At 30.0% G+C, this 12184-nt stretch overlaps 1 non-coding gene across 1 annotated transcript; it reads left to right on the plus strand.

Moving 5' to 3' along the window:
- The first annotated feature begins 11534 nt into the window (after positions 1-11534).
- Positions 11535-11645, plus strand: LOC140870020 (small nucleolar RNA R71). The gene has a single exon (XR_012147005.1). It is a non-coding gene; the product is annotated as a small nucleolar RNA R71 (small nucleolar RNA).
- Positions 11646-12184: the final 539 nt, after the last annotated feature.

The raw sequence follows: 12184 nt of genomic DNA on the forward strand, positions 1-12184 counted from the left end.
ACCCGCGGGCATGGTCCGGCTCATATTATTGGGGGGCTCGTTCGTCGGAAAGCTGTACATTGGATCGACACATGTTGTAAGTTGGGTGAAACTCCCATGGGATTGGCTCATATTATTGGGGATCCACATGGCGACCGTCCATCACAACTTAATATTGATGGGTCATCTTGACATGTCACAATAAACGGTGTCATATTATTGGGCCTTTATTGGACATGAGGTAAATAACATGGGGATTATTTTGGAAACAATTGGGCTCTACCTTTTGAAGAGCATGGTTGACTGATATTATTCGGGACCATGTTTTGTCAATTGGGCTCCATGTTCCCACTAAAGAAAATAATTCTCTCGTTTTCACTAGAGGGTGGTGGAATCGTTAAAATAGTGGGAGTGTAATTCATAAAATTAAACTCGCCTTATTTTATGTCTTAGTAAATTAATTAAACAATCACTGATTATTGTATGTTTCTTTTCAGTATTTCATTAAGATGAATTCGCGCAATCCACTATTCTCTATTCTCGAACAAAACAAACTGACTGGCGCAAACTATACGGAATGGTTCCGTAAGTTGAAGATTGTCTTGACCTCGGAGAAGATGTTCTACGTGTTAGAAAAATCTCTTCCGAAGGAAGCACCAGCTGATATAAGTCCGGAAGAGTTGGCCAAACTTGATAAATGATGGGACCATGATATCAAGGCCAAATGCTATATGCAAGCTTCGATGTCTGATAAACTCCAGAGGTGATTTGAGGATACCGTGAATGCTGCTGACATTCACGTACAACTCAAGGAACTTTTTGGGGCTCAATCGAGAGCTGAAAGGTTCGCTACTGTAAAAGAGTTAATGACGTGTCGCATGCGTGAAGGGACTTCGGTCCGTGATCATGGGGTACGCGTGATTTGGCTCATTCAGAAGTTGGTAACGCTTGAATTGGTATTGGAGCATGAACTCAATGTGGACTTATTACTTCTCTCTCTTCCTTTATCGTTTGACGGTTTTGTGGTGAATTTCAATATGAACAAGATAGAGGCCTCCCTTGAAGAGATGGTCAATATGCTTGTAACTTATGAAGCCACTTTAAAGAAGGATAAACCGGTTCTCTTGGTGGGCTCCTCTTCTTCTGCTAAGAAGGGGCCAAGTACAAAGGGTAAGAAACGTTCTGCCCCATCCAAGAAAACCGGACCCGAGAAAAAAAACAAGACAAAGGCTTCAAACGTGGAAAAATCCAAGGATGTTTGCCATCACTGCAAGAAACCCGGTCATTAGAAACGTAACTGCAAGGAATATCTCGAGCAGTTGCGAACTGCGAAGGGTATGTTTTATATTGCAATAAATGTTTCACTTAATACTACTTCTTGGGTATTGGATACCGGATGTGGATCTCACATTTGCAATGATTTGTAGGTGATGACAAGAAGTCGCAAGCTTAGGATGGGTGAGACCCAGCTGAGGCTCGGAAATGGTTCTCGAGTTGAAGCCAAAGCTGTGGGAGACATTTGTTTAATTTTGCAGAATGATTTTAAGTTATTTTTGAAAGATGTTTTATATGTGCCAGATTTGGTTAAAAACATTATTTCTATTTCTATGCTTGATAGAGATGGTTTTTCTTGCAATTTTGTGAATGAGATTTACAATATTTACAAGAATGAATGTTTAATTGGATGTGGACAACTTGAAAACGATCTATATAACTTAAAATTAAAAGACGTTCCAATTAATTATGTTGATAAACCGGTAACAACAAATAAAAGGAAAATTGATAATCAAAACCCGACAAACCTTTGGCATGCTAGGCTAGGTCATGTTTCCTCAAGGAGGATGAACAAGCTAGTGGGAGAGGGAATGTTTGATATGTCTGATATTAACTCTCTGCCTACTTGTGAGTCCTGCCTGAAAGAAAAAATGACTAAATCTCCTTTCAAAGGAAAACCTGAGCGTAGTCAAAATCTATTGGATTTGATCCATACAGATGTTTACGGACCATTTAGTATTGGTACAAAATTTGGTCACACCTACTTCATTACCTTTACTGATGATTATTCTAGGTATGGGTACTTATATTTGATGAAATATAAGTCTGAATCATTTGAAAAATTCAAAGAATTCAAGGCTGAAGTAGAAAACAAACTAGGTAAGAGTATTAAAGCACTTCGATCAGATCGAGGTGGAGAATACTTAAGTACCGAGTTCTTGGATTATCTAAAAGAGAATGGGATTCTCTCTCAGTGGACTCCTGCTACAACTTAAATTGTAATTCACCCAAGTGTAGGTTGTCTGCAAGTAATATACTCGTGAGTACGAGATCGATCCATGGAGAGGATGTTGTAAGTTTAATTTTAGCAATGATATATTATAGATGAAAATATTATTATAAATCTTTAAATACACAAATTATAAAATTGTCAAGGTTTCAAAGGTTCATTGTTGGTTTATTTAAGATTGCTTAATAAAAATAAATAAAAAAAACTAAAATAAGAATAAACATAAAAGAACAATGAAATATTTAAACAAGTATATCATATAATATAGTTCCCACTATATTAATATCAGATTAAACGATATTTAATACATGGTATCCATAATATATATATAAATGCATAAATATAAATTGACATAAAAGTAAATGTTAGATCAAATCACAATTTTCATTTAGAACAACCGGCAGAGCCATGCTATCGTCTAAATAAAATATATGACTTTATGTTAGATGCGATAAAGTAAATGTTAGTTGCGGAAAAATAAATGTTATATGCGAGAAAGTAAATGTTAGTTGCGGAAAAGTAAATGTTAGTTGCGATAAAGTAAAAGTTAGATGCAAGAAAGTAAATGTTAGTTCAAATCATAATATATTATTTAGAACAACCGACAGTGTCACGCTATCGTCTAAATAATATATATGACTTTATTATAAATAGATACATATATTTATAGTATATAATTATTGTAGTATTTATTGTATCATATTTGACAACAAATCAAGGTAACCACATTCAAGGTACCAAGCATTTGATGTAAATAGATAACAACAAATCATCCAAAATTATACCTACAAATAAAGATCAATTAGTAAAAATAAAAATAGAAAAGAAAAGAATATACAAAATATAAACAATCTTACTTGACCAACAATGAAACCTTTTCACCTTGACATAAAAAGATTTAGCTTTCCATGAACATGAAACTCAAGAATAAAGATAAAAGAAATTTCATACTTGAACTTGAGAAACTTGCACACTCAAACTTTTATTCTCACACACACAATATTTATTTTACAAATGAGGAATTCTCTACACTCTTGCACACTATAAAGCTTATACAACACATCTATTTATAGGCCAAATGAGAGCAAGGGTCCAAAACTCATTAAATATGGAATAGTAAAGTTGGTGGGTGCTTGTCTCCTTGAATTTCAATACATTGACCCAACTTTAATTGGCATGTTTGATGCCTTAGACTTCCGATTTTGCTTCTGCACAAAACATATAACACGTAGCCCTTTGTCTATAGATGTGTTTTGATAACTCATTCACCCCTTTTGGATAAAATATGAAATACTTATGATATTTTTACTCCAAGCTGGTCATAGTAAAAGTAAATCTGTCTCCATTTTGATGTTTGATTATTTTGATCATCTTAATGAAGTTTTTGGAATTTCTTGTCTTCTACAAATTTGAAGATGCCTCTTTTGTGATTCTACAGGTTTTGAGATTACTCCATTATGACCTCTGTAGCTTGAGTAATTTTATTTTTACCAAACCTGCGCAAACCGTAAAATACAACATTTTAGTAAAATATTTAAATATAAACACATAACACTAAAATAATACAACTTCATAATTTTAATTAAACTTAAATTTTAAAACACACTTTTTAACATATAAATAATTACAAATTTTAAGTTTCATCACACCCCCAAACCGGCTAATTACTAGTCCTTAGTAATAAAATATCATAAAATCACAAGTTAGATTTTTATTCCTTAATATATATATTCAAATATGCAAACTTTGAAATTTTAAAAACACACTTGTGAGGAGATCATATGTTTATTTATAAATCTCATTATCAACCAATATATTAATATGTAATTGGATGGGCTATACATATATAGTTCACACAATATCAAAATATTAAATATATATAATTTTTTTTTTACATAAATATTTTCTAAAAACTTTGAGAATGATATAATTAGAAGGATAATAAAAATCATTTTCATAACATGTATATCATCATGAATATTAATGTAAAAGTCTCAACTCCATATTCTCTCGGGTTAAAGTATTTCATATATAGCTGTTTTTCACTCATGGAGTTGGAAGAAAATTATACACTCTTTGAAAATGGCTAGTAAAGCAGACAATCAAATAACCTAATATTGAAAATAAGATAGGATGATTTACAAAGAATAAACCCATTTTTTTTTTTTTTGCTTTTGTTTTTTTTTTTTTTTGCTTGGCTGCAAAATTGTTTTTACATAATCAAATACCTCCAATAAACTTTGAAAATGTAACATTTTTTTTTTCAAAGTTTATTTATTTTTTTTATTTTTTTATGAGGTAAATCTATTACATTAATAATTATAGTAGAGATATTAATACTCTACATCTTTACAATCAAACTTCAAACAACTTTGCAGCCAATTTTCATTTTTATTTTTTTTTCTTTTTTCAAAATGGGTTTAATCTATTAATCAACCATTTCTTAATAATCAATAAAAGCTTATAAGTTGTTTTTTCAATTCTCACCCCTCACTCACAAAATTTATGTGAGTAAATATTGCACTTTTACAAATTAATTCCCTCAATTATACATGTTATTATTCATTCAATCAATATCACTTTAATTATATACACATAAAATTTTTAGAAAATATGATATTTAAAAACACACAATTATATATTATTTATAACTTATATCCCATTAATTATATATTTTCTATTAAATTGATAAAAAGAAGAATAAATAAACATCTATATAAAAAAACTTCATTTTCTTAGTAGTTTGAAATTTAAATATATACGGAATATTAAAATCTAATCTATTGTGATAAGATAATAAATAAAAACTAATGCGTGTCAGGAGTTTTTGACTCCTTACTTTGCCATTGATAAAGAAAAATAAATATTATTATAGAAATATTTTTTTTTAAATTTTAATTTTTTTTTTTTTAAATAAACCCTCCCCCAAACCTGAATATGACATTTTTTTTAAAAGAAAAATAAAGAGTACATGATGAAAGAGATATCACCTGGAATTTATTGAAGATGAGGAACAAACACAAACCATTTCGTGACATGTTGAATCAATGATCCAGTTTTCTTTTCTTACTGGTTGGTTGAGACCAATTGATCTTTGTTATAGCCGAATCAGGTTGATGAACAAAATCTTGGAGATCATCAATTAATTGGTCTTCATTCGAAGCAAAGATGAGCATTCTTCGTGAATTTTCTGAAATAAAATTTTGTTCCACGGCTACATCAAGAAAAGTCAACAAACCATCATAATAGTTATTGATATTCAACAAGCCAACAGGTTTATTATGGATATTAAGTTGTGCCCAAGAAACAACATAAAAAATTTCTTCTAAAGTACCAAAACCACCAAGTAAGGCAATAAAAACATCAGAATTTTCTATCATTTTAGTTATTCTCTCGTAGATTGATGAAACTTTCAACTCTTCCCCAACCGTAACACTTGTAATATTTCCTTCAGCTAAAGCTGTAGGAATAATACCCAAAACCTGAATACCTCCAAGATGAGCTGCTGTTGAAATAGATCCCATTAACCCAATATTTCCTCCTCCGTAAACCAAGTGAATTTTTCTCTCTGCTAACTTTTTTCCAAGATTAATTGTTGCATCAACAAATATTTCATTCTTTCCAGTATTAGAACCACAAAAGACACAAATATTTTTCAATTTTTGTGAAGAAGATCCTGTCATGGTTTTTTTTTTTTCTTTTCAAAAATATAGAGAGAGTTGAGTGATTTTATAAGGAAAACAAGGAATAAGACAGAAATAGGAATACAGATGTGAACAAAATGATGAAAATAGTAAAAAAACAATAATATATAATAATAACATGCATGCGTATAAACAGTGATGTGATTGTGGCTCACAGTGTTCCTTCAATATTTATGAGTCGAGGGTTGGCTTACCATCCAATTTTCTTATAAATTGGCAAATAGGATCTTTTTTAGTCAGATTCCCAAGACCATTACCATGACGCTGCGCTTGGAATAGTTTCCATAAACGGAGAAGTTGACCTTGAACATCTCCACTAGAATGCGTCTCAAGAGTCAATGAGATATCATCTAATGACTCTTTACTCAGCCCATTCTTAATGAAATCAATTTTATCTTCTCTATTTGTGGAAACATATCCCAAAGATCTGCATTGTCTATTACAAGTCCATCTGGCACAATTATGACAAACATCTAACCTTTTAGCCCTTCTTTTCTTCGCATAGGTACTTTTACCTAGTTCAGACATATTTCGAACAAGTAAGAATTTTGGAACTTCACCACCTAATCGAACCTTGGCTTCAATTATAAGACGAATATCCTCCGGGATTCCTTTTTGCATAAGCATTCTCAATCTTTCACATCTGCCTTCATAAATCATTCTCAGAACTTTTTTAGAAACAGATGGAAAATATTTACCAAGTTTTTTGATAGCTTCATCCATAATATATATTTATATATATATATATTCAATTATTTTGAGAAATTGAAATAAAACCGACTGAAAGTAGTCACGGAGTACCGTTATCCGCCACTTAACCGGGAAGTGAACTCAATTCTGCAAAAATAAAATAAAAATATAAGTAACAATTAAGTTGGATCATATAAAGGCATAAACTCTTCATTAAGAACTTCATTTTCTATAAACGGTTTAAGTCTTTGCCCATTAACTTTAAATACATTATTATTTTTAGGATATTCAACATCAACAGCACCATGAGGATAGACAAATTAACAATAAATGGTCCAGACCATCGCGATCTAAGTTTTCCTGGAAACAAATGCAAGCGAGAATTATAAAGTAAAACTTTTTGTTCGATTTCAAAAGATTTTCTCATAATATTTTTATCATGAAATGCTTTTGTTTTATCTTTATAAATCTTTGCATTTTCATATGCATCATTTTTTAATTCTTCTAGTTAATTTAATTGCAATTTTCTTAATTTAGATGCATCATCTAAATTAGTATTAAACGCTTTAATTGCCCAATAAGCTTTATGTTCAATTTCAACAGGTAGATGACAATGCTTTCCAAAAACTAATCTATATGGTGACATCCCCAATGATGTTTTAAATGCAGTTCTATATGCCCATAATGCATCACTTAATCTTAAAGATCAATCTTTTCGATTTGGATTGACTGTTTTTTTCCAAAATTTGTTTTATTTCTTTATTTGCAAGTTCAACCTGACCATTCGTTTGAGGGTGATATGGAGTAGAAACTTTATGTGTAATACCATATTTTCTTAACAACGAAGAAAATGATTTATTTATAAAATGACTTCCCCCATCACTTATTATAGCTCTAGGTATTCCAAATCGACTAAAAATATTTTCTTTCAAAAATTTTATCACAACTTTATGATCATTAGTTCTACATGCAATTGCTTCAATCCATTTTGAAACATAATCGACAACCACTAAAATATAAGTGAATCCAAAAGATAATGGAAATGGACCCAAAAAATCTATTCCCCAACTGTCAAATATTTCAATAATCATGATTGGATTTAAATGCATCATGTTTCGTTTTGAAATTGAACCCATTTTCTGACAATTTTCACAAGATTTGCAAAATGAATGTGTATCTTTGAATAAAGAAGGCCAATAAAATCCACATTGAAAGATTTTTGCAGCTGTTTTTTTTGACGAAAAATGACCTCCACATGCCTCAGAATGACAAAATTTAATGACACTACTTACCTCATTGTCGGGTATGCATCGTCGAAAAATTTGATCAGGACAATACTTAAACAAATAAAGATCATCCCAATAAAATTTTTTGACCTCTTTCAAGAATTTATTTTTATCTTGTGAACTCCAATGAGAAGGCATTTTATTTGTCACAAGAAAATTTACAATATTAGCAAACCAAGGCATAGTAGTAGCATAAAATAGTTGATCATCCGGAAAATTTTCATTTATTGGTATTTCATTTTGAGATGATTCAGAAATTATTCTTGATAAATGATCGGCTACTACATTTTTTTTTTCCTTTTTTATCTTTTATTACAAGATCAAATTCTTGTAACAACAAAATCCATCTTATTAATCTCGGCTTAGCATCTTGTTTATTTGATAAATATTTTATGGCAGAATGATCAGTGTAAACAATAGTAGTAGAACCAATTAAATAGGATCGAAATTTATCTAATGCAAGCACTACTGAAAGTAATTCTTTTTCAGTTGTTGAATAATTGATTTGAGCACTATTTAAGGTTCTACTTGCATAATAGATCACATAAGGTTTACCTTCTTTTCTTTGTCCTAACACGGCTCCTACATCATAATCACTTGCATCACACATTAATTCAAATGGTAAAGACCAATCAGGAGGTTGTAAAATAGGTGATGTAGTTAAAAGATTAATTATCTTTTTAAAAGCAGTTTCACATTCTTGAGTCCATTCAAATTGTGCATCTTTTGTTAAAAGATTTGAAATTGGTTTCGATATTATGCTAAAATTTTTTATAAATCTTCTATAAAATCCCGCATGACCCAAAAATGATCGAATTTCTTTGATCGTGTTTGGTGATGGTAAATTAGCAATAACATCAACCTTAGCTTTATCAACTTCAATTCCTTTTTCAGATATGACATGCCCTAACACAATTCCGGATTTAACCATGTAGTGACATTTTTCCCAATTTAAAACAAGATTTTTTTCTTCACATCTTTTTAAAACTTCTTCCAAATTTTTAAGACAGTTTTCAAATGAGTTTCCAAAAATAGTTATATCATCCATAAAAACTTCCACAAATTCTTCAATCATGTCACTAAAAATACTTAGCATGCATCTTTGAAAAGTAGCCGGGGCATTACATAAACCAAATGGCATTCTTTTAAAAGCAAAAGTTCCGAACGAACAAGTGAAAGTAGTTTTTTCTTGATCTTCTAATGATATTGGTATTTGATAATACCCCGAATACTCATCAAGAAAACAATAATAAGGATTACCTGCCACTTTCTCTAAAATTTGATCTAAAAATGGTAACGAAAAGTGATCTTTTCTAGTTGCATCATTTAATTTTCTATAATCAATGCACATACGCCAACTAGATGGAATCCTAGCTTGTAATAATTCTCCCTTTTTATTTTTTATAATAGTGATGCGTGATTTTTTTGGTACTACTTGTGTTGGACTTACCCATTTACTATCCGAGATTGGATAAATAATTCTGGCATCTAATAGTTTTAAAACTTCATTTTTAATAACTTCTTTCATGTGTGGATTTAATCTTTTTTGTGGTTGTTGATATGTTTTAGCATTTTCTTCCAAGTGAATTCTATGTGTGCAGATTAAAGGATTTATACCTTTTATATCTTGCAAAGTCCATCCAATTGCATTTTTGTGTTTTTTAAGTAGTGTTATTAAATCTTCTTCTTGTTTTGGTAAGAGGGTAGAAGATATTACAATAGGATATGTTTGATTTTCACCAAGGAAAGCATATTTTAGTTCTATTGGTAAGGGTTTTAATTCAAGTTTTGGATGATCATTTTCTTTTACTTCTTCAAGTTCATTAATTTCTTCAAATAACTTTGATTTAAAAACATTTTTTGAATCAAAACTTTCCACTAAACAAACTTCAGATTGTTGATTTAAGTTTTCTTGGTGTATATTTTCTTCCACGATTGTTTCTATTGCATTATCATCTTCATCTTCATTAATACTTGGTTGTTTACATAAATTGAACACATTAAGTTCTAAATTCATATTTCCAAAAGACAATTTCATTATTCCATTTCGACAATTAATTAAAGCATTTGAAGTTGCTAGAAATGGACGTCCCAATATTACTGGAATTTTGTTATGTACTTCTATTGGTTGTGTATCCAAGACAATAAAATCCACGGGATATATGAATTTATCAACTTGAACTAATACATCTTCTACAATACCTCTAGGTATTTTGATTGACCTATTGGCTAGTAAAAGAGTGACAGATGTAGGCTTTAAATCTTCCAACTTAAGTTTTTCATAAACTGAATAAGGAAGTAAATTCACACTTGCTCCCAAATCTAACAAAGCTTTTTTAATTTTATTTTTTCCAATAATACATGAAATTGTTGGACAACCGGGATCTTTATATTTCAAGGTAGAATTATTTTGAATAATAGAGCTTACTTGCTCCGTTAAAAATGCTTTCTTCTTTACATGCAATTGTCTTTTCACAGTACATAAATCTTTTAAAAACTTTGCATAAGAAGGCACTTGTTTAATAGAATCTAATAATGGAATATTTATTTTTACTTGTTTAAAAACTTCATAAATATCAGAATCATTTTTTTGTTTTTTATTATTAACTAATGCATGAGGGAAAGGAACATGTTTATTTGACTCACATATTATTTCAGATAATTTATCATCAACTTTCTTAATCTTAGGACTCAAAGTATCATCTTTCTCGAAAGTATCAAGATTTTCATCCTTACTCTTTGAGTTTGACTGATCTTTGTTTTCATCACTATATGGATCATTAACTATTTTACCACTTCTAAGAGTAATAACAGATTTTACTTGATCAAATTTTTCTTGATTTTGATTTTTAGGATTAGGTTGTGGTTGAGATGGAAATTTTCCTTTTTCATGAATATTAAGTGCAGATGCAAATTTTGCAAGAGTTTCTTTCAAATCATTCATAGATTGAATGTTTTGAATATTGATAGACTCTTGATTTTGAATGTATGCATGAATTTCATCTTCAAAATGTTTTCTTGGAGGTGGGATATAAGGAGCATAACCTTGATGACTTTGGTTATTGTGAAAAGGTTGTTTTGAAGGTTGTGCATTATTATCGTTCCTCCAACTAAAATTAGGATGATTTCTCCAACCAGGATTATATGTTTGTGAAAAAGGATCTAATGTTGGTTTTTTAAAATTGTTAACATAATTGGCTTGTTCATGGAGACATTCTTTAAATGAAGGCAAAGTAGGACAATGTGTCACATATATGACAAACAATTTCTTGAACACTTTTTAATTGATCACTCTTTTTCATTTCTAATGACTTGATTTTTCTTGCTAAAGATGCAAGTTTAGCTTGAACATCTATATCATCTTTAAGATGATAAATACCACCCCCATTTGTTGAATTATTGGTTTTACTTGATGGTTCAATTGAGCCTATATTATCCCAATTTTGAGCATTTTCTGCTAATGACTCCAAATATTCTATAGCTTCATTTGGGTTTTTATCTTCAAAAGTTCCATTACACATGAATTCTATCATTTGCCTATCTTTAGGTATTAAACCTTCATAAAAGTGAGAAACTATCCTCCATATTTCAAAACCATGATGTGGGCATGTATTAAGTAACTCTTTATATCTATCCCAACATTGATAAAATGTTTCCCCTTGTTTTTGAGAAAAAGTTGTAATTTGTCTTTTAAAAGAGTTTATTCTATGGGAAGGAAAAAACTTTTTTAGAAATTGTTGTTGCATTTCTTCCCATGATCTTATTGAACTTGATCTCAAATTTTGCAACCATGTTTTAGCTTTATTTTTTAAGGAAAAAAGGAAAAGCTTTAATCGAACAATATCCATGCTACAATTTTGATCATTATAAGTGTTGCAAACCTCCTCAAATTCTCTTAAATGCAAATATGGATTTTCAGAATCTAAGCCATGAAAATTTGGTAAAAGTTGAATGACTTGTGGCTTAAAATTGAAATTAGATGCATCAGGAGGAAAAACTAAACAAGATGGTGTACTAGTTCTTATTGGATTCATATGGTGCCTAAGTGTTCTTGGTTGTTCATGTTCTTGATGATGATTATTATTATTATTATTATTATTATTATTATTATTATTATTATTATTATTATTATTATTATTATTATTATTATTATTATTATTATCTTGATTATTAGAATTATCGTCCATGTTTAAAATATTTTCAGTTACTCGAACAAGTCTACCACTTTGTTTACGACTCCA

The sequence above is a fragment of the Henckelia pumila genome, chromosome 4, assembly GCF_033568475.1.
Source record: "Henckelia pumila isolate YLH828 chromosome 4, ASM3356847v2, whole genome shotgun sequence".
Taxonomy (NCBI): domain Eukaryota; kingdom Viridiplantae; phylum Streptophyta; class Magnoliopsida; order Lamiales; family Gesneriaceae; genus Henckelia; species Henckelia pumila.